We start from the raw sequence: 25,067 nt of genomic DNA, 5'->3' as shown, positions 1-25,067 counted from the left end.
TTTATACGTTGGCTATGGTATGAATAAAAATGAATGTACATTTCTGCATTGGTGTCTTTTCTGTATACACTAAATGTAAAGTTAAAAGTAACAGGGTCATGGTGAACCAGAACGTCCAAAAACAAATTTGGCAAATTATTGTCGCCTCCCAAAATTCAACTGGAAAAGTTAATGGATGGCATCAAGTTATTAACAAATTCTAAAAACGATTAAACTGAGTAACACTACCTTTATAAATCAAAAAGATATCGTCAACAAATCTGACCCACAGAAAAGGCTTAATGTCCTCAGGACAACGGCTAACTAAATCAGCTTCAAACAATTCCATGCACAGATTAGCCAACACTGGAGATAATGGTGACCCCATAGCTATTCCGAAGTTTTGTCGGTAACCCTGCCCTCTGAAGCTAAAACACAGTTGAACTAACACAAAGCTTAATCAAATCAATTAAATGTCAACAGGAATTTGTGGATTAAAGCTACCCTCCCTTTCTTTTTCCTTGAGTTTGTTTAAAACGAAATCTAATGGGACATTTGTAAATAATGCATTAACGTCTAAACTAATCATTTTGCCCTTGCAATGGCCTATATTCCGTATTCTCTCAATAAAATCTGATGAATGACGTAAATGAGAAGGGGAGAATTTACCCAAGAAATTACTCAGAATCGTAGCTAACCATTTAGCTAACTTTGACTGAGGAGCACCACACGTTGACACTATGGGTCTCAATGGGCACCCCGGTTTGTGTGCTTTAGGTATGCCATAAAAATACGGAAGGAACGGATTCTTATCAGAAGTCATTTTAATAAATTGTCACGCAAAATCTCTATCCATAACCCGGCTGCTGATAGCCTTAAGCTGCCTGTTAAATTCTTTCTGTATTTCACTAATCGAAGGAATCGATACAAGCTTCGTATATGTATTTTCATCATCCAATAATCTAAAAATCTTATTATTGTAATCATCAATGTTCATAATAACAACTGCCCCACCCTTATCTGCCTTCATAATTTTAACTTCTTTATTTCTACCCAACCTGCTAATTGCATCTCTGTGTCTGCGGGGTAACACTGTTTTCTGTGGTTCAATAGCACAAGCTGCCAAACATCCCTTTAAAAAATTAATTTGAGAATCTTGATTTTGATAATTGAATCTATTTATAATGCTTAGTCCTTCAACTAAAAAATTATCCCCAGAACCCATGCAAAAATTGAACCCTAAACACAAGGCTTCTTTTTCTTCAGTGGTTAAAACAAGTGAAGATAGATTTAAAATGAGACCTTCCCTAAAAAAAACAAAAAACCTTCGACCATGGTGAGTTTCTACATAACCTGTCTAATTTATCCATTAAAATACGAAAATGCACCACTCCCCTACGGGAGGCTATCTCACCCATTCTCCGCCTGGTGCCTTCAAACACATCTGATTGAAGCAAACTCCTCAGCTCAGCCTGCAACCGCCTTAGCTCGAAGTGACGATCTTCACACTCGGTTTGGCACTGCAGAATCTTATCCTTCAGAAACAAGCGCTGAAAATCCGAGAAAGCCTCTCCACTAAAAGAGGAGGCCACCACGGAGCCATATGTCTTTCGGCATCACCAACTCTTCTTCACATCTTTTCAGGAATTTAAGTTGATTCTTGCACCTCAAAAAAGACGTCCACCTCCTGACTGTCCTTCGGTATAAGCTTAAACATTCTTGGTCTTCAAAAGATATGGGTCCAGGTAAAACCATTGTTGCTAGTCGTGGACGAGTTAATCTAAAAAAATCACCATAACGTGACTGGAAAATCTTCAAGTAATCAAAGTCCACAATTATGTAAAATGTATTAAAATACATAAAAGACGGGAGCTTTCGTCTACTTGATCAGTAGACCTCATCAGCCGTACTGATTTTTCTTTTCAAAATTATATACAAAAAAGTTACGAAGGGCAGGCAGGACTCTGGAAACGTCTCCAAGGGAGATAACCACCAAAACAAACTCTCTTAATTATGTTATTCCCTCGTTCAAATGTCTGGCCAAAAGACGAGCGATCGTCGTGTGAAACTACCTCCTCTGTGTGTTCGGCTGTTCCCTCGTCCAAAACGTCTGCATCGGCACCTGCAATGGGGGTCTTCCTTCCAATAATGCCTGGGCAGGAGAAAGAGAGACAACCTGGGCAGTAGGAGTGGTGCAATCAACGTCTGTTCTAATATTTACAGTTTTAAGAACCAAATAATTTAAAAATGCATCCTCTTGGGTAAATGATTTGTTAAAATCAAACACGTTTAAAATATTAATAAGAGCCCCTTCAACTACTCTGCGTCTACTTGCGTTATTATCTTTGTAAATTACTCTCGCTCCTTCCCAGTCAATTACATGCCCTAACTCTAACGTATGTCTGGCAACTGAACTATATTTCGATCCCAACCTACATGATCGCTTATGTTCCTCTAATTTCTTGGGTAAATTCTCCCCTTCTCATTTACGTCATTCATCAGATTTTATTGAGAGAATACGGAATATAGGCCATTGCAGGGCAAAATGATTAGTTTAGACGTTAATGCATTATTTACAAATGTCCCATTAGATTTCGTTTTAAACAAACTCAAGGAAAAAGAAAGGGAGGGTAGCTTTAATCCACAATTCCTGTTGACATTTTAATTGATTTGATTAAGCTTTGTGTTAGTTCAACTGTGTTTAGCTTCAGAGGGCAGGGTTACCGACAAAACTTCGGAATAGCTATGGGGTCACCATTATCTCCAGTGTTGGCTAATCTGTGCATGGAATTGTTTGAAGCTGATTTAGTTAGCCGTTGTCCTGAGGACATTAAGCCTTTTCTGTGGGTCAGATTTGTTGACGATATCTTTTTGATTTATAAAGGTAGTGTTACTCAGTTTAATCGTTTTTTAGAATTTGTTATACTTGATGCCATCCATTAACTTTTCAGTTGAATTTGAAGGTCGACAATAATTTGCCATTTTTGGACAGTTCTGGGTTCACCATGACCCTGTTACTTTTAACTTTACATTTAGTGTATACAGAAAAGACACCAATGCAGAAATGTACATTCATTTTTATTCATACCATAGCCAACGTATAAAGTCTAATGTAATCGTCAACATGGTAACGAGAGGGCTTCGGAATTTTGTGATCCACAGTACATAGACAAGGAAATGAAACATATAAGAGAGGTTTTCACGAAGACTGGGATACCCAAAAAATATTTTATTGACCAAGCGTTTACCAAGGCTAGAAAAAAACTTTTATAATCCACCGACCGGGAAATATGAATTCAAAAGTAGTCAGTGTATCCGCTTCCTTATCATCATAGTTTGGAAAGGGTGCAACATTTATTAAAACAGAATAGGGAAAATAGGTTGGATTTAGCTTTAGGTATAATACCTCGTTAAAATCAAGTTGATTAGGAATCATGAAAAAAGAAAGGAAAGATGACGTTGGAGTTTATGTGGTACCGTGTAAAGATTGCAATAAGGGTTATTATGGGGAATCTGGCAGGGGATTAGGTATAAGATTAGAGGAACATAAGCGATCATGTAGGTTGGGATCGAAATATAGTTCAGTTGCCAGACATGGGGGACGTTAGAGTTAGGGCATGTAATTGACTGGGAAGAGCGAGAGTAATTTACAAAGATAATAACGCAAGTAGACGCAGAGTAGGTTGAAGGGGCTCTTATTAATATTTTAAACGTGTTTGATTTTAACAAATCATTTACCCAAGAGGATGCATTTTTTAAATTATTTGGTTCTTAAAACTGTAAATATTAGAACAGGACGTTGATTGCACCACTACCTACTGCCCAGGTTGTCTCTCTTTCCCTGCCAGCCCGGCATTGGAAGGAAGAACCCCATTGCAGGTGCCGATGCAGACGTTTTGGACGAGGGAACAGCCGAACACACAGAGGAGGTAGTTCAACCACGACGATCGGCTCGTCTTTTGGCCAGACATTTGAACGAGGGAATAACATAATTAAGAGAGTTTGTTTTGGTGGTTATCTCCCTTGGAGACGTTTCCAGAGTCCTGCCTGCCCTTCGTAACTTTTTTTGTATATAATTTTTGAATAAAAGAAAAATCGTTACGGTCTGATGAGGTCTACTGATCAAGTAGACGAAAGCTCCCGTCTTTTATGTATTTTTAATACACATTTTACATAATTGTGGACTTTTGATTACTTGAAGATTTTCAGTCACGTTATGGTGATTTTTTTAGATACACATATATATATATATATATATATATATATATATTATAATATATATATATATATATATAATATATATATATATATATATATATATATATATATATATATGATATATATATATATATATATATATATATACATGTATATATATATATATATATATATATATATAATATATATATATATATATATATATATATATATATATATATATGTATATATATATATATATATATATATATATATATAATATATATATATATATATATATGCCTAAGTTTAGGAATGATAGGAATGCAAGTTATGAGGGAAAGTAAGCCTTGGAGGAAATTGCTCAGTTTTGGCGTAGGTTTTCCGGACTCCAGGGATTATTTTGAACCGGGAGTTTTGCAATGTATATATAATAATAATAATAATAAGATAATAATAATAATAATAATAATAATAATAATATGTTTGATTACAAATGATTGCTGCTTCAGCACTATTAATCTAGTAGAGAGTCTTCTCTATTTTTCTGGTGACGGCTTTCTCGTTGTTGATTAGACTGGCGAGCAACGCACCAAAGGGCATGGTAAAATTCGGTTGAGTCATTTGGTTTATTACTGCTTATACAATTCCTCTCTCTCTCTCTCTCCTCTCTCTCTCTCTCTCTCTCTCTCTCTCTCTCTCCAACGCGACGTTTCTTTCTGATCCTCAGGACATTATCAAGCGATGACTGCTGAGGGACTGAATTCGAGTGGTTGTTGTTGTTGTTGTTGTTGTTCAAGATTCAGCTGGCTTTATGCCAGCACGGGCTTTTGCTCAAGAGCAGCCCGTAGGTCATATGAATATTTTGCAGGTGGAAAGATGATTTTAAGGATATGAGGTGAGCCTTTATAGCAATTAATGGAGGTGTCTTCGACGATCAATACGGTAGTCTGGTCCGAGGAGGCAATCCGGTAGTAGTATGTTGTTTGCTATAGTACATTCAGAGTGTATTTCCTTCGCCAGCGTAGTTGAATGACTTGTTTTTGCATCTATCACAGTATTCTGTAGTAGTTCATAAAGTTTTGAGGAGGTGAGAAGGACCTGGTTGGTGTATCATTCGTTCATCGCCAGCTTGAAAAACACTGTAGCTAAATTCCTGGTCTGATTCTCTATTTGTTTTGCTGGCTTTTCCTCGGTCTGGGTTGATGCTTCACAGTATGTGGGTCCTTCTATTACCATTTCTTCGACGATTTCTTCGGGAGACTCTTCAGTTTGAGTTCCTGCCTCAACACTTAAAGCAGGAATCGATGATGCAGGGGTTGGGGAAATAAACTTAAGGGTTGAGGGAATAACCTTAGGGGTTGGGGGCGTTGGAAGGGGTTTGGGAGGTTGGAGGGAAGGAAAGGATGAGGGATTGGGGATGTAATGACGGGGATTGGGACGTTGTGCAGGGGAAGGTTGAGGAGTGTACGGTGGAGGAGGCAGATTTGTCCTGGGATCAATCCTTGGCTCGCTTGGTGGTCGTCTTAGGGGCGATGGCTGGCGTTCTCGAGGTCTTGCTGGCGATGGGGAAATGCCCTTCATCCTCCAAATCTTCTCTACTTGAAACACCTGAGAGGTTCAGGAATAAAGGCTTTGGTCTTGTAGCTTCCAAGGATCCCAAGGTTGATGCAGTCTGGTATTTCGCCCTTGAATGTGGCTTCGGCTTTCAAAGTTTGTTCTTCTGTTCCGTCTCTGTTCTTCACTGTACAACGTGAAGCAGTCATTATGCCTGGCAATTCCGAAATTCGGTTCATAGAGACATATTTGGCGACTTTACAGATCATTACCTTCGATATTTTCGCAGCTGGGTCCAACAAGAGACATAAGGGATCCGTTTTCAAGAGTTCTGCCGACTGTACTTCTCTCGGGGTAATGATGAATTCCCCCTTCAGGTTCGGTCAGGCTTGAAGTTGTGCATTTGGGTACTTTTTTTCAAGGGCTAAAACAGCTGCATAGGATGTCTGGTCTTACTGGTTTACTGCTCTGAATTTGGGGAGTGCCTGAGAAGTCGTGGTAGGTGCTGCTGAAGTCGAGGGGTTGGAAAGGTTGATGATGCTCAAAAGGGCTTTTATCGGTTTGTTTTGGACTTTCTGGAAGTCCTGGTCGTCAAGGGAGGGTGGGTCCACCTGTTGGGGGCCAGGAGACGTCGGCCGCTTCTCTGCCATCATCGTAAGATATATAATAATGAGAATTATTGCTCAATTCGAGTGGTGAGTTCTTCTTCTTATATTGTGATGTTGCGGGTTCTCAAGTATGGTCTAGAGAACCTCTCCGGCAGGTTGAGTTTTCATTGGTTCCTGGGAAGGTGACTCGTATGATTCACGTCCAGTGTTTGTTTCATGCGCGCTGGTACTTTAGTTGGAGGGGAAGGGCATGGTCCTCACACACATCGGTATCAGGAACGGTTCTTGAGTAGTATTAAGGGGAGGCTTTTGCTCAAGGATAAGCACCGCTTCTAGGAGGCGCAGACGTCGCGGGTCAGGGGCACTCCCGTAGGAGACCCCCTAAAGCAGTCCAACGTTGTCTACCGATACATATGCCCCGCCCAAGGATGCCCTGGGATTTACATCGGCATGACGACAATGCGCCTGTCTAAAAGGAACTCCTGCCATGCCCAGGAGGGCTCCATTAGGCAGCACACCCTTGCAGTACACCAGCAAGACATCACGAGAGACGACATCATCAGGAATGTCAAAATCATCGGGAGAGCCCCTGACCCACGATGTCTGCGCCTCCTAGAAGCGCTGCTTTTCCTTGAGCAAAAGCCTCCCCTTAATACCACTCAAGAACCGTTCCTGATACCGACGTGTGTGAGGACCACACCCCTCCCCCCAACGAAAGTACCAGCGCACATGAAACAAACACCGGACGTGAAACACATTATGAGAACAATACCAGGGGTGACGTCACTCAGGCAGAAGCCAATCAAGAGGCTCCCAGTGATATCCCCCGTCTGAGAAGGTCTGCAAGACTCGTAAACGCTCGCTGTATGAGTCAACTTCCCAGGAACCAATGAAAACTCAACCTGCCGTAGAGGTTCTCTAGACCGTACTAGAGAGCCAGCAACATCACGATATAAGAGTAAGGAGTCGTCACTCGATTTCCTACGGGCTACTCTACGAGCAAGAGCCAGTGCTGGCACAAGGCCAGCTTAATCTCAAACAACAAGCACTCGAATTTAGTCCCTCAGCAGTCATCGCTTGATAATGTCCTGCGGATCAAGAAGAAACGTCGCGTTGGGGAGAGAGAGAGAGAGATGAGAGAGAGGGGAGACGAGAGAGAGAGAGAGAGAGAGAGAGAGAGAGAGAGAGGGAATTGTATAAGCGATAATAAACCAAATGACTCAACCGAATTTTACCATGCCCTTTGGTGCGTTGCTCGCCAGTCTAAGGAACAACGAGAAAGCCGTCATCAGAAAAATAGAGAAGACTCTCTACAATATTAATAATGCTGAAGCAGCAATCATTTTTAACAAAACATGCCTACAAGAGGGTCTCCATCCGAAAAATAATAATAATATAATAATAATAATAATAATAATAATAATAATAATAATAATAATAATAATAATAGGCTTCAGTGGAGGGCTTTTGCAACTGATTAATGCCTCTTTTTGTACTGGTTCTTTGCAAGTGCCGGACATTCGCTTGGTATGTGGTTTATGGTTTTATTTTTCGTATTGCACTTCCTACATATGGGAGATATTTTATTTCCATCTATCGTTCTTTAAACATATCTGGTTCTTAGGGCCTGATCTTGTGCCGCTGTTATCATTCATTCAGTTTCCTTCTTGAGCTCTCCCCTCTGTAACCATTGCCATGTGTCATCGCTGGCTAGTTCTTTAGTCTGTCTCATGTATTGTCCGTGCATTGGTTTGTTGTGCCAGTCCTCTGTTCTGTTTATCATTCTCCTGTCTGTATATTTCTGGGTCTTCGTCTAGTTTTATCAGTCCTTCCCATGCGCTCTTGAGCCATTCGTCTTCACTGGTTTCCAGATATTGCCCCTACCTGATTCCCCCGAATATGTGGGGGAATCAGGTAGGGGAATAAGGACTAGAATCCAAGAACATAGAAGGGCAGTACCGTTTAACTCTCAGGGGAGTGCTATAGCTAGGCATTGTTGGGAAAATGACAAAAACAATAAAATCACTCATAGGAGGGTAAGTAGAAGGAGCACTCATCAGAGATTAAAGTAATAGAAGGAAACAAAGGTTTTACCTCAGAAGATCACATAAGCCGAGCTTTGATATTAAAAGAAGCTAAGATTGACCCTTCTGACCTGGAGATTAGGTTTTCTGCCCGACAGTCCTTTGGTGACCACTCACTTAACAAGGGTTAATCCCATTGAACATTAGCTCAGGATATCAGAGCGAGAGGAGGGGATTAGCAACTCTCAAGGAAACCAGAACAGCCATCACATAAATGACAGCTCAATAAGAAGTTCCAGAAGACTGCTGGACCTTGACCCAGGCTGACAACCTACACATCTCTTGAAAATGGGCCACAGATAGGGCCTGAAAGTACTCGAGTGTGGAGTAAAATAAAATGTAAATACTTATAAGTAAACACGTTGTACACAGTAATTTTGTGGGTTTCTTTTTCAATCTTCAGAAGAAAACTGAAAGAAGTTTTTGTTTGGTTCATTATTATTATTATTATTATTATTATTATTATTATTATTATTATTATTATTATTATTATTATTATTATTATTATTATTATTATTATATCTTCAGCATTGTTTTGAACAAGATAAATTGAAAGGACGATTGTTTAAAAATTTTTCGAATGGAAAAAAAAAATCTATCTCTGCAGACAGCATCTCGCGAAGTCCAAATGGAGATTTAATCCCCAACTGAGAAGTTCTTAATTAGTTTAGTTATTTAAGAAAATTTCCGCTTTTATCTTTGCTTGGAAACATTTTCGCCTTGAAATGAAGCAGAAGCACTCACGCATAAAGTAATTCCTCAGAAACGAAGATAGGATCATTTCTGTTAGCAAGTATTTGAAACAAAATGTGAAATATATATCTAAACGTAAAACGGAAATTTCGAAGGAAATCCATCATTTTGGAGCAAATATAATGAATGATTTGTTTTCTTTTCATTTTTTATCATATGCATTATAACTGCTTCAGTCCAGTCATAGCATAGTGAAATTTATTGCGACGTTTAACTAGAGCTGTTTTGCCTTGCTTTTTAATAACTAATGTTCAGTGTTGATTGACTTGCCTGTTATTTTAGCATGAAATATAAGTAGGTTACTAAATATTACTTTTCTAATTGATATCTGTTTATGACAATGAGAGAAAAAAGACTACCTTTCATTACGCATGCCTTGGATGAATTTTGTTTTGGGAGATAATCACAAGAACAGAGAGAGAGAGAGAGAGAGAGAGAGAGAGAGAGAGAGAGAGAGAGAGAGAGAGAGAGAGGATGCTATATGCACCATCGAGGATAATTATGAGATAAAAAAGAGGAATTGAAATATAAAAGAGAACTAGTTGTTTGTTGCTTTGGGTGCATAGCTATTGATTATGTCAGCATTTTCATACATGTAGTGGTATATCACGGAAAATTTAATTGTTATTCCTTATATACAGGGTGCAATACTAGTTTTGCCTGTCTTCTACTTTTATGCTACGATTATGAAAAGCAGTTGCGCCGTTTCTTTAATCGAGTCATCTCCTGATTAACTGGATCGGCTTTTACTATTAAATTGAGTTTTTATTAAAAAATAGTAATTTGATGGGAAAAGAAAATTATATCCGGCCTGAGCCTCAGATGATTGATGATAATGATAAGTTTATTTAAACATTAATTTGTTTTGTGCTTCCTTTCAATATCTTTCAATAAGATATTTAACCCGAAAAATGAAGGAAATACTTTTTACTTGCACTCAGTCGAATCCCAACCTTATATCCTAAAAATATCTCGCCACCCCCACGCTAAAGCACTCCCTCCTGTTGAACACAAGCCCACCTTTCCCTTGCTTCTTCCGAAAATATACCGGCTTTTCCAAACTGGCACCCACTCCAGGTCTCAGAGTTCCATTAAAAAGGATATTAAACTCTCCTCAACCGCCCACTGCGTTCCCTTTGTTTAAAACGCTGCCTCTTTGTTATGAGGAAATTTGAGCTGTGGAGAAAATTTTTTTTTTTTTCTGGACATTCAAAGAGAACAAAAAGGTCTTCAGTTCTTTCCGCATTTTGTCAGTTTTTGTTTCCGAGATGTTTAAGGAGACCTGCACAAATAAGTTTTTTTTTTATTATAAAAGTATTTTCAAGTAATGTAAAATAATGATTTGACCTCCCTTTAAACCGTCTAGGCAATGTAATGTTTGAGCTTTTGTTGTTGCAGGTTACTAATTGCTGTGTTGTGCCAGGCGAGTGTCACCAGTGCCACAGGAATGCCTTTCGTGAGTGTTATCAATATTTTCCTTATTTTTAAATAGTACTGCTAATACCATACTTATATTGGTCGTTCATAAGCTGATCGTCTCCTGTATGAGATTCAGGGACAGTGTGAGAGGCATTACCTCAAAGATTCGCCGACATCTGCTGCTAAGTGAAGTTCATTGTTATGAACCTTTACAGAAATGCAAGCTCTTGTTTTTATGATATCGCCTGATGACGCCTTCATATACGTGGCACGCTATCCACCTGTTTAAGCGTATGGTACTGATATCATAATTTTCAGGGCAACTCGGACAAGGCAAAAACTTTATATACTACATATGCTTTCTGACTGCTCTATTAGTTAGAGACCGTGCTAGCATAACACCAACTTAAACATAAACAACAACAGGTTGACTGTGTAATTTCTCATATGGAGCTTTACTGACTTTTTATTTTATTAGTAAATAACAAGATTTACATTCTACTCAAGGCTGAAGAAGGCTACATTTCTTCCAACTAAGTATTTTAAGTTCATGTCCATTCAGAATAAGAATTATCTGGAAAGTTGTAACCTGTGGCGAGGGGATCTCACCTGATAGAATAAAGATCACCAATAAAATTATGATTGCAGTTAGTCCTTAATAATCAAGTAAGGTAGATTAGGAGACAGATAAGCTGTCGTGGCCGACTTTCTTTCTCTATCTCGCTCTATTTCTTTCTTTGAAGCCAGCGTTATCTGTATTGCCTGTCCATATCCTTGCTTTTATTTTTATCCTCTCACTTTTGGAGGTCCTTACGGTGCTCGTTCTTCTGACTCGGCCAGTTGCGTTACCTAATTATAACTTAATTGTCAATAACTGTACCTTAATTATGTGGGATGGGTGCATGGTCTGCCCTTTCCTCTTAACCATGTGCTGTCTCCGACTGATCACCTGCTACCATGTGCCCGAGGTATCTGTTGTCTGTCTTTTTTAATGATGACAGGAAATAATGTGGTGGTTTAAATTCGTTCTTAGTTAGGTATCCGTCACGAGTAATTGCAAGTTAAAAGGAAAGAGGAATTAATGGCAGAGTAATTACTTCGGAATTCAAAAGAGTAGCTCCAGTATTCTTAGCAAATGGAACTTGATTTTACGAAATCTGTAAGGAAAGACGTTTATTGAAAAATTATAATTCATTTTAATATATCTTTGTTAACTAAAGAAGGGACTAATGAACATAAAATTATGTTGTTTCGTTAGAATATATATATATATATATATATATATATATATATATATATATATATATATATATATATATATATTATATATATATATATATATATATATATATATATATATATATATATATATATATGTGTGTGTGTGTGTGTGTGTGTGCGTGTGTGTGTGTGTGTTTGTTTGTTTGTGTGTGTACACACAACACCTATTCCCGATGAATTTCCGTAGTTAACGTTAATATAGTAAATTTTTGCGACTGAAACGGATATTGTATGGATATATAAATTCTGGATTCCATTACTACAATGAACAAATAAACACGTTCCATATACTGAACATGGAATTCGGCTGTAGGATATTATCAGTATACGTGTTCTGTTTAATTCGTGCGTGCATTTTATTGATAAGTCATGGCTAAAATAGATCATTTGAAAAGTAGGATGGAGTAATGAATAGTAATGAACTGCAAGTTGCATGAAATTAAAATACAAATGATTTCCAAGTTGAATGAAATATTGTGTTGCATGAGTTTACGGCCAGAGTGATTTATAACTAAATAAAGAAATTCATTTTCATTTTTCACGTGTATTGTAGCTGGCAAACATGAACACTGGAGGATTCAATATATATATATATTATATATTATATATTATATATATATAATATATAATTATAATAATATATAATAATATATATATATATAAAATATATAGGTATTATATATATTTATAATATGTATTTTAAAATATTTAAATATGTATTTTAATATATCTATATATATATATAATATATATATATATATTGTGTTTTATATATATATATATATATATATATTATATATATATTATATTATTATAGCGATAGTATCAACTATTGTAGGCGGGACTCACTGATGGTGCAATTAATATGGAATGTGAAAGTTAGCCTAGTTTGTTTGCCAGATTGGACCATGACTACTGATCTGGAGGGGAGGTAGAATAATCCGAACATTACGGGGTTACCACAGACGCTCGATTCAAACGTGTCAAATATTTGATGTATTGTAGCAACCAGAAGACTATCATTTTGTATGTTTTAAGGCACAAGAAATCTCTTTTCGAATTTCGAATTTAAAGTGTTGACTATGTGGTAGAAGCCGATGACACGACGATAATAATGAATTGTGATAAGCACTTTATATTATTTCCGTGTGTAAATTTCGATTAAATCTATCGGACTGGTAGATATTTTGCTGTTGCACCGTTTTTCTTATGTTATTAGTTCTGTCGGTTTTGTCAAGGAATGAGTTGTTGACCTACGTTACAAGAAAAAAACATATAAACCAATAAGCTAATCAGTTTATATGAAAGAACATAATTATATCTGCGGTTGTCCTGATCTAGAGACCGAATGAGGAAACCCCAATTTTCCAGTGGTGAATGTCAAAGAATCATGAAGAAATCAAGTAGTGCAGAGGTCATTCTAGATATTACTAATGCATGCGGATAGGGGAATTCGTGCTTGGTGTTTCTCCTCTCCTTGTAGTATTTGTCTGATAGTTTTCATTCGACAATTTGCTTGTCCATTTTGATGTCATCTCTTCATTTAACTTTTTTGCAATACTCGGTTTTAAACGCAGCCTTGCGTCACATTCATTTGTAGGAAGTCCTCCATTCAGATTCATTCCTGTAAAATATTGTTTTAACCATGACTAAGTATGGTATAATGATACTGTTCTTTTATCTATTATCCATGAGTGTTTTAGAGGATTCAGAGTGTTGTATGGTTTCTGATAAAATTCTTCATATTTCCATTATTTCATACTCATCACAGTGGACCACTGCTGTTGAGATTTTGTACACTGAAACGCTCAGGTATCCTGTATTTGGTGTTAGGAAATAGTAGTAACAATCCAGGGTATGCCTTTTCCTTGGGCTCGGTATCTATGAAGCGAGAATTTTCTTGAATTAATTTTTAAGTGCAAAACATAAAATACCCTCAAATGTACAGATTGTGGCATCAATCACATCAAGCTGGAAGTGGAAAACTATCCACATCGGTCTCCCATATACAGATTATTCCGACGAGATGACTCCGCTGCAATTTTTTAGAGACTCCTAAAAGCTTTTCAAGAAATCAAACACAATTGAATAAAAGTCTGATCCATGAACTTGATTTGGGTCCTAGAGAAGCGTGGGTCTTGTCAGCCTTATGTAAATATTCTATCAATATTCTTCAAGGACCCAGACGAGTTTACTTTGGGGAGTAAGGTGAGGGATATTGAAGCAGGAGGAGGAATGGAACTGGAGTAAGAATACTTTTGAGTTGATGGATTTCAAGAGAACTGCTAAGTTTGAGAGGGAGCAAATGGGGAGGAGTTTTGGGAATGGCTTCTCTAGAACCTTGTGTTGAAGCCCATTCGGCAAAGAAAAGTTCCTCGTTTTTCAATGCATTTAAAGTCGATGTCACTAATGCGTATTTCCATAACATGGAGGAATGTGTTGTCATTCCATATTTTCCTACTTAATGTTTCTATTGCTGCCATTAGAAGATTTAAGGACAGTTATGTATATTAGTTAATATTCAACTTTTATTCTTTGTTATTCTATAGAGGGGGTGGGGTGGGGTTTTGGAGTTGTCAACGGTTTTAAAATATCATTCATGATTATATATTATATTATATATATATATATATATATATATATATATTATATATATATATATATATATATTATGTATATTGTCATGAAAAGTTAACTTAAATATTTAAGCCCAGGAACGTAACTCTTATACTCCAGTTCTGTTTACTTTTTTGCCGCTAAACGAAGGTTTGGGCTGTTCTTTTTTTTTTTTTTTTCCGACCGCTGGGTGTTTCGCTTGTTACTGGTAACACACCCATGGGGGATAATTTTCTCTTTTATTTTCATATTTTTAAGTCGTTGGGTGAATCGGCGAAGATTTTGTATAGGTAATTTTCGCCTCTACAAAGAGTTCCACCCCAGTCTGTTTGAGTGAGAGGTCTACTGCATGTTCGAGCCCTGCTGTTGCCAGCCCGTCGGACTGCCTTGCGGCAGGTGTATTATTATATATATAAAGCATCACAACTGGACTCTGCTTGGCTACTGGCCGTTTCCTGTGGGTGTTATGCGGCAGGACAATATTCAGCTATTCATCGTCTTTGTTTGCCCTTTTAAGTCCTGTACTATATGATGGCACTCTCATCATTTATTCTGCAAGCTTTGATCTCGACGTTCACCCATGTAGCAGTTTTCCTCGGACCTCTTCGCTGTTGTGGAGCGTTACATCACCCTTGGGGAGACTTACCTCTGGTAAGCGTAAATATTACATAAATGTTGTTTAGCGTGAATATGGACGCTGCCGTGCCACTGACACTGCGGGGATTGTTGATGGTATTCAACGGAGTTGACTTAAACTGTGATCTGTGATGGACGTAGGGAGACTTATCTCCGGTAAGCTCACATAAGAAACAGTATTTTATCGACCTGTAACGCTCAGGTGTATTAGAGGCTAAGAGTTGCTGATGGTAAGCGGAAGCATCATCTTCAAGATATACTCTACAGTTTTGGATTTTGTGTATAAGCGTGTAGAATTAAGGGTTATAATTTTTCTTAGCTTAGCCTTCTACTGTCGTATGCTTGTGTTTTTCGCCTCCGTGAGTTTGTTGTTTTCTTCCTCCCTCTGTGACTTTCCCTCCTCCTGTTGGTATGCATGTTAGTGTAGGAGAATGGGGAATCCATGTGTTGTGCTGTTGTAACTGAATGCTGTTTCTAGCCCCAACAATCATTTACTGCTATCTTTAATTCGTAAATAAATATTGTTAGTTTTATAAAGTTTGGTCTTTTTCAAATTCCTCTTTGAGTGTACAGTGTTTTGCTGAGGATCCTGACTCCTGGGGTTTAATAGCCCTTTTTAAAGTCATATATGGTACTTTTTGAAAATCTGCGTAATTGAAGAATAAGTGTAAGGAAAGAGTGAATTCTTTTCTTTTCATGTAAAAAAAAAAAAAAAAAAAAAATGGGTATTTATACAACCTGGATCTAGATTTAGGTTTTACCCGAGAATTGTGTAAGAGGGGATGCCCTATGGTTGGTCTAAGGCTCCGAGAATAGTCCTTTATTGAAAGTTTGAAGAGCATATTAGTTCTGTTTATTTATAGAGAGCAGGAGGCCACCATAATATATATATATATGATATATATATATATATATATATATATATATATATATATATATATATATATATATAATATATGTATATATAATGTGTGTATGTGTGTGTGTACGTATGTATGTATATCTGTTAAAAGGAACCAGTAGAGTCTGTGTATATATATACATACATAATACAGAGAGAGCACAGGCCAGCGAGGTACAGTACAAATTCATTCATTGGTCACTGAAATTCTGTTTACCTTCCAACATTTTCCGTTTACTTTCCACTTTTCTTTATAGAATCATTCTGTACCCGGTTTTTGGAGCCGTGTCGGCTTTACTGTTTGAGAGGGTCTTGTTTTTATATTGTAATATGCTGAAATATTTATTAAAATATGAATTACATATCACATCATAGTTGCCCGCAGTCAAACACTTCTACGAGTCTTGTTATTTTCTACTCAACCCTGTTTGTTCTGAAGAAAGCAAATAATCTGGTTAATCCGATAACACTCAATGCTACAAAAATTATGGAGTGTGTATTAACTAATTGCAATTTCGATTCTATTGCTCGCAGTAAAAGGAGTGAAATATTCCACTCCTGAGAGAGGAAGAGAGAAACAGACAGGAATTTCTCGAACTCCCAGGTAATTTGTGAAATGTCCAGTTCCCTTAGGAACACTTAATCCGCGAGAGTTAGTATGTAGGTGCCTACAAATTATATCATCTCACCGTTTGTTATGTTTTTTGTTTTTTTCTTTTGAACGCGCCACTGACTTGGCATATTGAAGTGTCATACTTGCCTTTGCCTACAAGTGCGCATATTGCAAAATGTTCATTGGTACAACACATGCATGTTATGTAGTCAACCCCTAGATTGGTATTGTAGTTATTTCTATTTTATTTTGATATTTAAGGTAGCTGGTGTGGTACTCGTGTGGCAAATTCACACAGCTGACTTTTCAGAACGAATTCCGGTTTCAGCCGTTTCGTCTCGTCAGTTACCTTTCTTGTGTTATAATTGAGTAGTCACATTTCATCTCCAAGATTTTCATTGGTGAATGATAACAGTCTTACATTGCTAGGAATCTTGACAGGATGTGTGCCTAGAGTTAAGGGCATTTTCTTTTAATTTCACTTCTTTAAGTACTCCTTTTATTATTATTATTATTTTTTTTTATTTATTTATTTATTTATTTTTTTTTTGCTCTATCACAGTTACTCCAATTCGAGTGGGTGGTATTTATAGTGTGGGGTTCCGGGTTGCATCCTGCCTCCTTAGGAGTCCATCACTTTTCTTACTATGTGCGCCGTTTCTAGGATCACACCCTTCTGCATGAGTCCTGGAGCTACTTCAGCCTCTAGTTTTTCTAGATTCCTTTTCAAGGATCTTTGGATCGTGCCTTGTGCTCCTATGATTATGGGTACAATTTCCACTAGCATATCCCATATCCTTCTTATTTCTATTTTCAGTTCTTTATACTTATCCATTTTTTCCCTCTCTTTCTCTTCAACTCTGGTGTCCCATGGTATTTCGACATCAATGAGTGATACTTTCTTCTTGACTTTGTCAATCAACGTCACGTCTGGTCTATTTGCACGTATCACCATATCTGTTCTGATACCATAGTCCCAGAGGATCTTTGCCTGATCGTTTTCTATCACTCCCTCAGGTTGGTGCTCGTACCACTTATTACTGCAAGGTAGCTGACGTTTCTTGCACAGGCTCCAGTGGAGGGCTTTTGCCACTGAATCATGCCTCTTTTTGTACTGGTTCTGTGCAAGTGCCGAGCATTCGTTTGCTATGTGGTTTATGGTTTCATTTTTCGTATTGGACTTCCTACATATGAGAGGGATGTTATTTCCGTCTATCGTTTTTTGAACATATCTGGTTCTTAGGGCCTTATCTTGTGCCGCTGTTATCATTCCTTCAGTTTCCTTCTTTAGCTCTCCCCTCTGTAGTCATTGCCATGTGTCATCGCTGGCTAGTTCTTTAGTCTGTCTCATGTATTGTCCGTGCATTGGTTTGTTGTGTCAGTCCTCTCTTCTGTTTGTCATTCTCCTGTATCTGTATATTTCTGGGTCTTTGTCTACTTTTATTATTCCTTCTTCCCATGCACTCTTTAGCCACTCGTCTTCACTGGTTTCTCAGATATTGCCCCAGTGCTCTGTTTTCGATGTTGATGCAGTCCTCTATCTTTCGTGTTATGTATAGTCTGTCCGTATTTGCTCTTGGGTGTAGTGCTTTGTGTATTGTCATATGTTTCCTGGTTTTCTGATCTATGCTGCGGAGTTCTGCCTTCGTCCATTCCACTATTCCTGCGCTGTTTCTGATTACTGGCACTGCCCATGTGTTTATGGCTTTTATCATATTTCCGGCGTTGAGTTTTGACTTGAGTATCCTTACAGTCTGGATTAGGGTATCTATTTCCTTGATGCTCTTACCATACAGCAAGCTTGATGTCGTCCATGAACATCAGATGGTTGATTTTGTTGCCTCTTTTCTTGAGTTGGTACCCGGCATCCATCTTCTGTAGTACTTTTGTCATGGGAATCATGGCTACTACGAAGAGTAGTGGGGACAGTGAGTCGCCCTGGAAGATCTCTCTCCTGATATTAACCTCTGCTAGTCTTATTCCAGAGCTTGTAAGTATTGTATTCCAGTTGCACATTATATTTTTGAGGAAGCTGATTGTGTTTTCCTCTGCCCCATATATTTTCAGGCATTCTATTAGCCATGTGTGTGGTATCATGTCGAAGGCTTTCTTATAGTCTATCCATGCCATGCTTAGGTTGGTTTTCCTTCTCCTACTGTTCTTCATTACCATTTTGTCTATCAGGAGCTGGTCTTTTGTGCCCCTACACTTCCTTCTGCAGCCTTTCTGTTGGTGGGGGATGGTGTTTGTCTCCTCTAGGTAGTTGTATAGCCTTTCACTGATGATACCTGTTAGTAACTTTCACATTATTGGTAGGCAGGTGATAGGCCTGTAGTTACTGGCTATATTTCCCTTACTCTTGTCTTTTTGTACTAAGGATGTTCTTCCTGTGGTCATCCATTTGGGTGCATGGTGATTTGAGATACAATGCTGGAGTTGTTCTGCTATTCGTGGGTGTAGGGCCTTGAAGTTTTTGAGCTAGTATCCATGGACTTCATCGGGACCTGGGGCTTTCCAGTTTGGTATTTTCTTTAGTTGGTGTCTGACTGTGTCTGTCGTGATCTCTGTGAATCTTTGTTTTATTCTCCCTGTTTCTTCTTCCTTGACTTCCTGGAGCCATGTTGCATGTTTGTTGCGTGATACTGGATTGCTCCATATGTTTTCCCAGAGTCTCTTACTTGGTTCAGCTTCAGGAATATCTTGGTGGTTGTCTTCCCCTCTTAGTTGGTTGTATAGTCTTTTCTGGATGGTTCAGACTGTTGGTTACTGTCGTTGTGGTATTCAGTTGCTGGATGACGACCTCCAAGTACCTGACCGTCTTCCCCTTCAATTGGGTTGAATACCTGGCTGCCGGACGAAGCTCCTGTTGCCAGAGGTTCCATTTACGTCGTTGTCGTTTATTCCTTCATTTCTTAAAATCATTGCTGAGTTTTGCTATCTAACCCATAGCTGGACCCTACCCCATCAGGGATAGGTACTCATTTACAGCTGAGTAGACTGAGGAAATTATGGTAAAGATCCTTTCCCAAGGAATCAATGCCGAGGAGAGCGGTCACCCATCCAACGACTGACTAGCCCCAATGTTGCTTAACCAGTCCATTGGCGACCTAACCCACTCTGCCACGGCGCCACATATTATTATTATTATTATTATTATTATTATTATTATTATTATTATTATTATTATTATTATTATTTTGTGGAAAACTCTAAGTATTTAGTATGAACGATTCAAAATAACGTGAATATTGGAGTCTGGCGGCATAAAGTATTTAAACATACTTAGGCATGCTCGAATTTACATTGTGGTGTTAGTTCCACAAGGTTTCGATAGTTAAAAAAACTATCGAAACCTTGAATATTTAAAATCCTAACATATCTCATGCAAACCATATCTTTAGGTTTTATTGCATTTATTATTGTAGTTTCAAAATATTCCATGTATAGATTAGACCTAGAGGGCTACCCATACTACACCCGTTTTTTTTTTTTCTTTATCTAGGGCCAGTGGGAAATAATCTGAATTGGGGGCAAATTATATTTTGCTCAGAATTGTAGAGCGTCCTGTACTGGTACTTTAGTGGATAGGGAATCAACACCTAGGCTTATAGGTATTATGTCGTGAAGTGGTATATGTGCTTCTCTGAATTTGTGACAGAAATCTTCAGAATGTTTAATGTGACTGGGAGAACATGTGCCTAAGAAAGGGGAGTTTATTTCTGTCATTTTGGCCCATTATGGAATTCAAGCGTCTTTCTAGTTTCTTCGCTAACAACCAGAAATTACTGAAAGCTTCGACACATGAGATAATGGGTGTATATGGAAGGTTACGCTTGTGAGTTTTGGGAAGACCATAAAAGTAAGGTAGTTTAGGGTTAATGACTAAATCTCTCCAGTTGGTGATTGCTCTTTTTGTCTTTGCCATTTAGTCTTCCTTGAAAAAAAATATCTGTGGGGAGGTTTTGAAGGGAATTTTCGTCTATTTGTCATAATTGGTAGTTTCACCAAGGAGTTAGTTGACTTTGTCCATGTAAAAGTCTTTGTCCATGATCACGATTTTGCAGTCTTTGTCGGATCTACTAATTATTACAACGTCTAACTTTTGTAGCGAGCGGATGGCTATCATAAATCTACGGGGGGACAGGGTAGTTTTTATTAAGGTCAGCTAATACATTTAGTAGAATGCCTTTCAAACATATCTATCTCTTCACGGCTGTAGGTTTTGTCAGATATGAATTTATCGACAGCAATTATACAATCTAAATTTGTTTTCCGGTATTGTATGAGGGCAAAGGATAAGCCATGGTTTAAGACTAGGTTTTGGTTTACGGTAAGGGGGTGTTTGGTAAATCTAAAACTTTCTTTTCTTCAAAATTATTCCAGACGCTATTGTTTATTAGGGTATTTAACTTGCGGGAATGTTTATTGTTATCTTAACAAAATGAACCCAGATACATGTACATGTGGTCCGTTGTGAGGAGACGAATGTTCGACTGGGTTTCGTGTATCACTCTGAGTTGTAAGAAGATTTTGCACTTCGTATTTGCAATTCTCTTTTCCAGGAATGTCTTGTGTGAGAGAGGGAAAGGTTTCAATTGCAAAGTCCATTTCCCGAATCCGTACATTTTTGGAAGGACGTGTTCTTGAGACATTCTTCTAAAAAGGAATTTTAAATTTTCAGCTGGTGTAGTTTGATCAGCTCTTTCTCAAACTTGCGAAAACCGGGCTTGACTTTTGGTTGTGAGTGAAAGATGATTGGATTCCATAATGAGCCAAAATGACTTGATAAATATATTCTGTTAAAACAGAATTCCGTCCAATGAAAGGAGCCATAAAACGCCAAAATGTAGAAGGTAAATACTATATTTCAGATATCAGCTGTCTCTCTCTTCAGGCAGGTAATGAATGAGAAAAGTTACAGAAAAAACGGTATTTATACCAAGGGGTCCACTGGTAACTTAGTGGGGGTGACTTAGTTAAATGTTTTACCTGTGGACCTCTTGGTATAAATACCGCTTTTTCTGAAACTTTTCTTATTTATGAAGCGTTTTCTTTACCATGTTACAAAGCCTTGACGTTCATAGGTTTCAGGGAGGCTTAAATGATATATTCGAGTCCCATAAGGTTAGTCATGGGTGTGTTATGTGGCTATGCCTGGATGAGAACTTCATAAGTGGGGTGATATGAGAATAATAGGAAATAAAGTAGATGTAGGTTTAATGAAGTTATGAGATGAAAGGAAAGGACATGAATGGTGTGGGAAATGAATGATGTTTGTAGTCCCTACAGTACGGACTGGAGATATTGAACATAATCTTCATAGATTAACAAAAACCAGTGGAATTGTTTCCAAGAATAAAAAATTGAGAGTATCCGTGAATAAGACTAGGGTTATGATGGCAGCTGGGAAACAGGAAGGGGAAGCAGTGAATGTTTGTATGGCCTGTGAGAGAATGTTCGTAGATCAGTAAATGTAGAAAAAAATATTCCGGTTGATAGAAGGACAAGAAATAAGGCAATTCACATTTTTCTCTTCTAAGTTCTGGCAAATCTAGACCTAACATGGGAATGGTCCTAAATGAAAACTTTATTTGCAAAGAAACACCATATCTGCATAAGGAAAGTACCTACGAATAAACAAAATAATATGAATATAGAGTATAACGTCTAGCTGCGTAAGTTAACGTTGGTTCCTAGAATTAAATATGAAATTCAGCTAGAGAGAGAGAGAGAGAGAGAGAGAGAGAGAGAGAGAGAGAGAGAGAGAGAGAGAGAGAGAGAGAGAGACGTGTGAATTAAAATTTCATGTCTTTCTATATATAATTCCAGTTTCATATATGCGTCACGGCAACATGTTGTTCCCCCATATCCAGCAGATACTCAAATCCATGTGAAAACTTCTGCATAAAGATAGACACAACCCCGAATAAATCATATGCAGATTTTGTCCAATAAATAGAAAACCTGTTCATTCCCTCCAGTAAATAGAAAACTTGTTTATTCCCAAAGATGCATCCCTATGCAACTTTAGCTGCTGAAATTTTTATTTGTGTTAGAAAATTGTAAATTGTTCTATTTTATGCAATAAACACACCACTTCAAGGTTCAGGCATTATATATTTAAACATAAATATATATATATATATATATATATATATATATATATATATATATATATATAATATGTATATATATATATATATGTAATATATATATATATATACATATATATATATATATATATATACTATATATATATATATATATATATATATATATATATATATATATATATATATATATACTATTTTGCAGGAAAGTTTGCTTAAAACAATATAGATTCAGAGTCGAAGGAGGGTTTTTTTTTCATTCCTTCTGCTAAGGATTCTCATATATATATATATATATATATATATATATTATATAATATATATATATATATAATATATATATATATATATATATATGTGTGTGTGTGTGTGTGTATACATATGTATATATATTTGTATATATGCGTGTGCGTGTGTTTATCACCTGGGAATCGCAGGTTAAGAAGACAACGCCTATCTTATCCAAGAGGCACAGAGAAAGATCGAATAATTCCCAAGATTTTATATCACGCCCAGTAGCAGACATGTATCTGTAGTATTTATTTCACCAATTTGTGAAGTAGGGTGAAAAAATGTATTTCAGGTCAGGGGTACGTATACCATACTCACTATCGTAAAATAGTTTTTTTGTTTTGTTTATGTGTGTTTTAGCCTCAGACCGATGTATGTTTAGTGTCTAATCTGACTAGCATTCAAAAGTTCGATTCCCTACATGAAAGGAAAAAGAGATTTTATTTTCTTCCCATCAGAAAGATTTGTGTGGCTGACAGAAAAACGTGAGGAAATAAAAAAAACAGTTTTCTCTCCACCTTTTCTTGTTTAATGATACAATAAATAGATACATAAAGATGTAGAAAAAATTCTAACCCACGACGCTCAAAAACAGCCCCGCCCCTTTTTTTCGTATTCTTTCGATCCTTTTTCATATGGCAGTGCGTTGGACGCTCCTCCATAACGATAAGGCTTGGCCATAAAACTGTCATTTGCATTGCATACGCCTATCTTTACAGACACAGCGCATCCTTGAGGGTCACTTTGGTTCTTTGATTTATTCAACTTGCTTTTTTCCTTTATGTCTGTTTATTTGTATATGGTGTTTTTACGTTGCATGGAACCAGTGGTTATCAGCAACGGGACCAACGGCTTTACGTGACTTCCGAACCACGTCGAGAGTGAACCTCTGTCACCAGAAATACACATATCTCACACCTCAATGCAATGCCCGAGAATTGAACTCGCGGCCACCGAGGTGGTACGCAAATACCATACCGACTTACCGACCACGCCACTGAAGCGCTTTTTTTCCCTTATGTCGATGGTCATGTGAAAAGAAAGATAACTCCGGCTTACTTTAAAGATGAATGAACATTGCGAGTGAATGTAACTTCAAATATTTCTCTCATTTTTTATTTTGATGTGTGAAATTAATTTGCTAAGACGTAAATATTGCTATTTCATGTGTAATAGTTTTACTATATTACCATCATATTTTTGTATTATCTTTTTATTCCTGTTTATAAGCATAAAATGACCTGATTTTTCCAGCCCTTGAAGGTAAGCCTCATGCTCCTGAATAAAAGCGTATGAGAGGTTAAACGATTCTTTTACCAGGCCTGGTAGGAAATAAGGTTTAGGTAAAATCAGGAAGAAAATGACAGAAAACAAAACGTGTTTGCATCAGAGAGAGAGAGAGAGAGAGAGAGAGAGAGAGAGAGATGGGGGGGGGGGGGGGGGGGGGGGGGGGAGGGGGGGGGCAAAAAGTGGAAGAACTCGAGGAAAAGGAGGAGAAGGAAATGGAGATATAATAGAATGAACTTCTTGAAGGAAAGCAACCGTATAAGGAAGACTATTCTTGAAAGAGATCAATGTTAACTAATTCTGGAAATACTGTATTTTGAAAGTGTATACTTACAAAGGAAACGACTTAATCCTCAAATAACTTTATTATTTGACTTATAAAACGCTAATAGAAGACTAGGACAAGTCCTCACAACGTCTATATACAAAAAAAGAATGTAGAAATTTAATATACTTGTATGGGTACTTTTCCCTGAAATTAGAAATTGTACTGCTGTTGGCAGAACCCCACAGCCATACAGACATATACATGTACTATACAATAGTGTTTCCTATTTTTGATAATAGGAATTGTAGATATTAGTCTTAGAATTATAATGAAAACATTTTTGAAAAAATGTTTTTATATTTCATTGGATCGTGTGAAAGTAATATTATGTAATAAAAATATTATTGGGTAGGTCTCTAAGTCACAATACTAGATTCTCATATGTTTGGTCCTTAATATTGAAATAT

General features: G+C 37.3%; 1 long non-coding RNA gene across 1 annotated transcript in view; it reads left to right on the top strand.

Annotated features, from left to right (window-relative positions):
* Nucleotides 1-25,067, top strand: part of LOC135196017 (uncharacterized) — a 470,069-nt gene that overhangs the window by 308,318 nt on the left and 136,684 nt on the right. The window contains exon 4 of the long non-coding RNA XR_010310276.1: nt 10,577-10,634. This is a non-coding gene — a long non-coding RNA (uncharacterized LOC135196017). The remainder of the gene's footprint in view (nt 1-10,576; nt 10,635-25,067) is intronic.

The sequence above is a fragment of the Macrobrachium nipponense genome, chromosome 17 (assembly GCF_015104395.2).
Source record: "Macrobrachium nipponense isolate FS-2020 chromosome 17, ASM1510439v2, whole genome shotgun sequence".
Taxonomy (NCBI): Eukaryota; Metazoa; Arthropoda; class Malacostraca; order Decapoda; family Palaemonidae; genus Macrobrachium; species Macrobrachium nipponense.
This window is presented reverse-complemented; position numbering and strand designations above follow the sequence as displayed.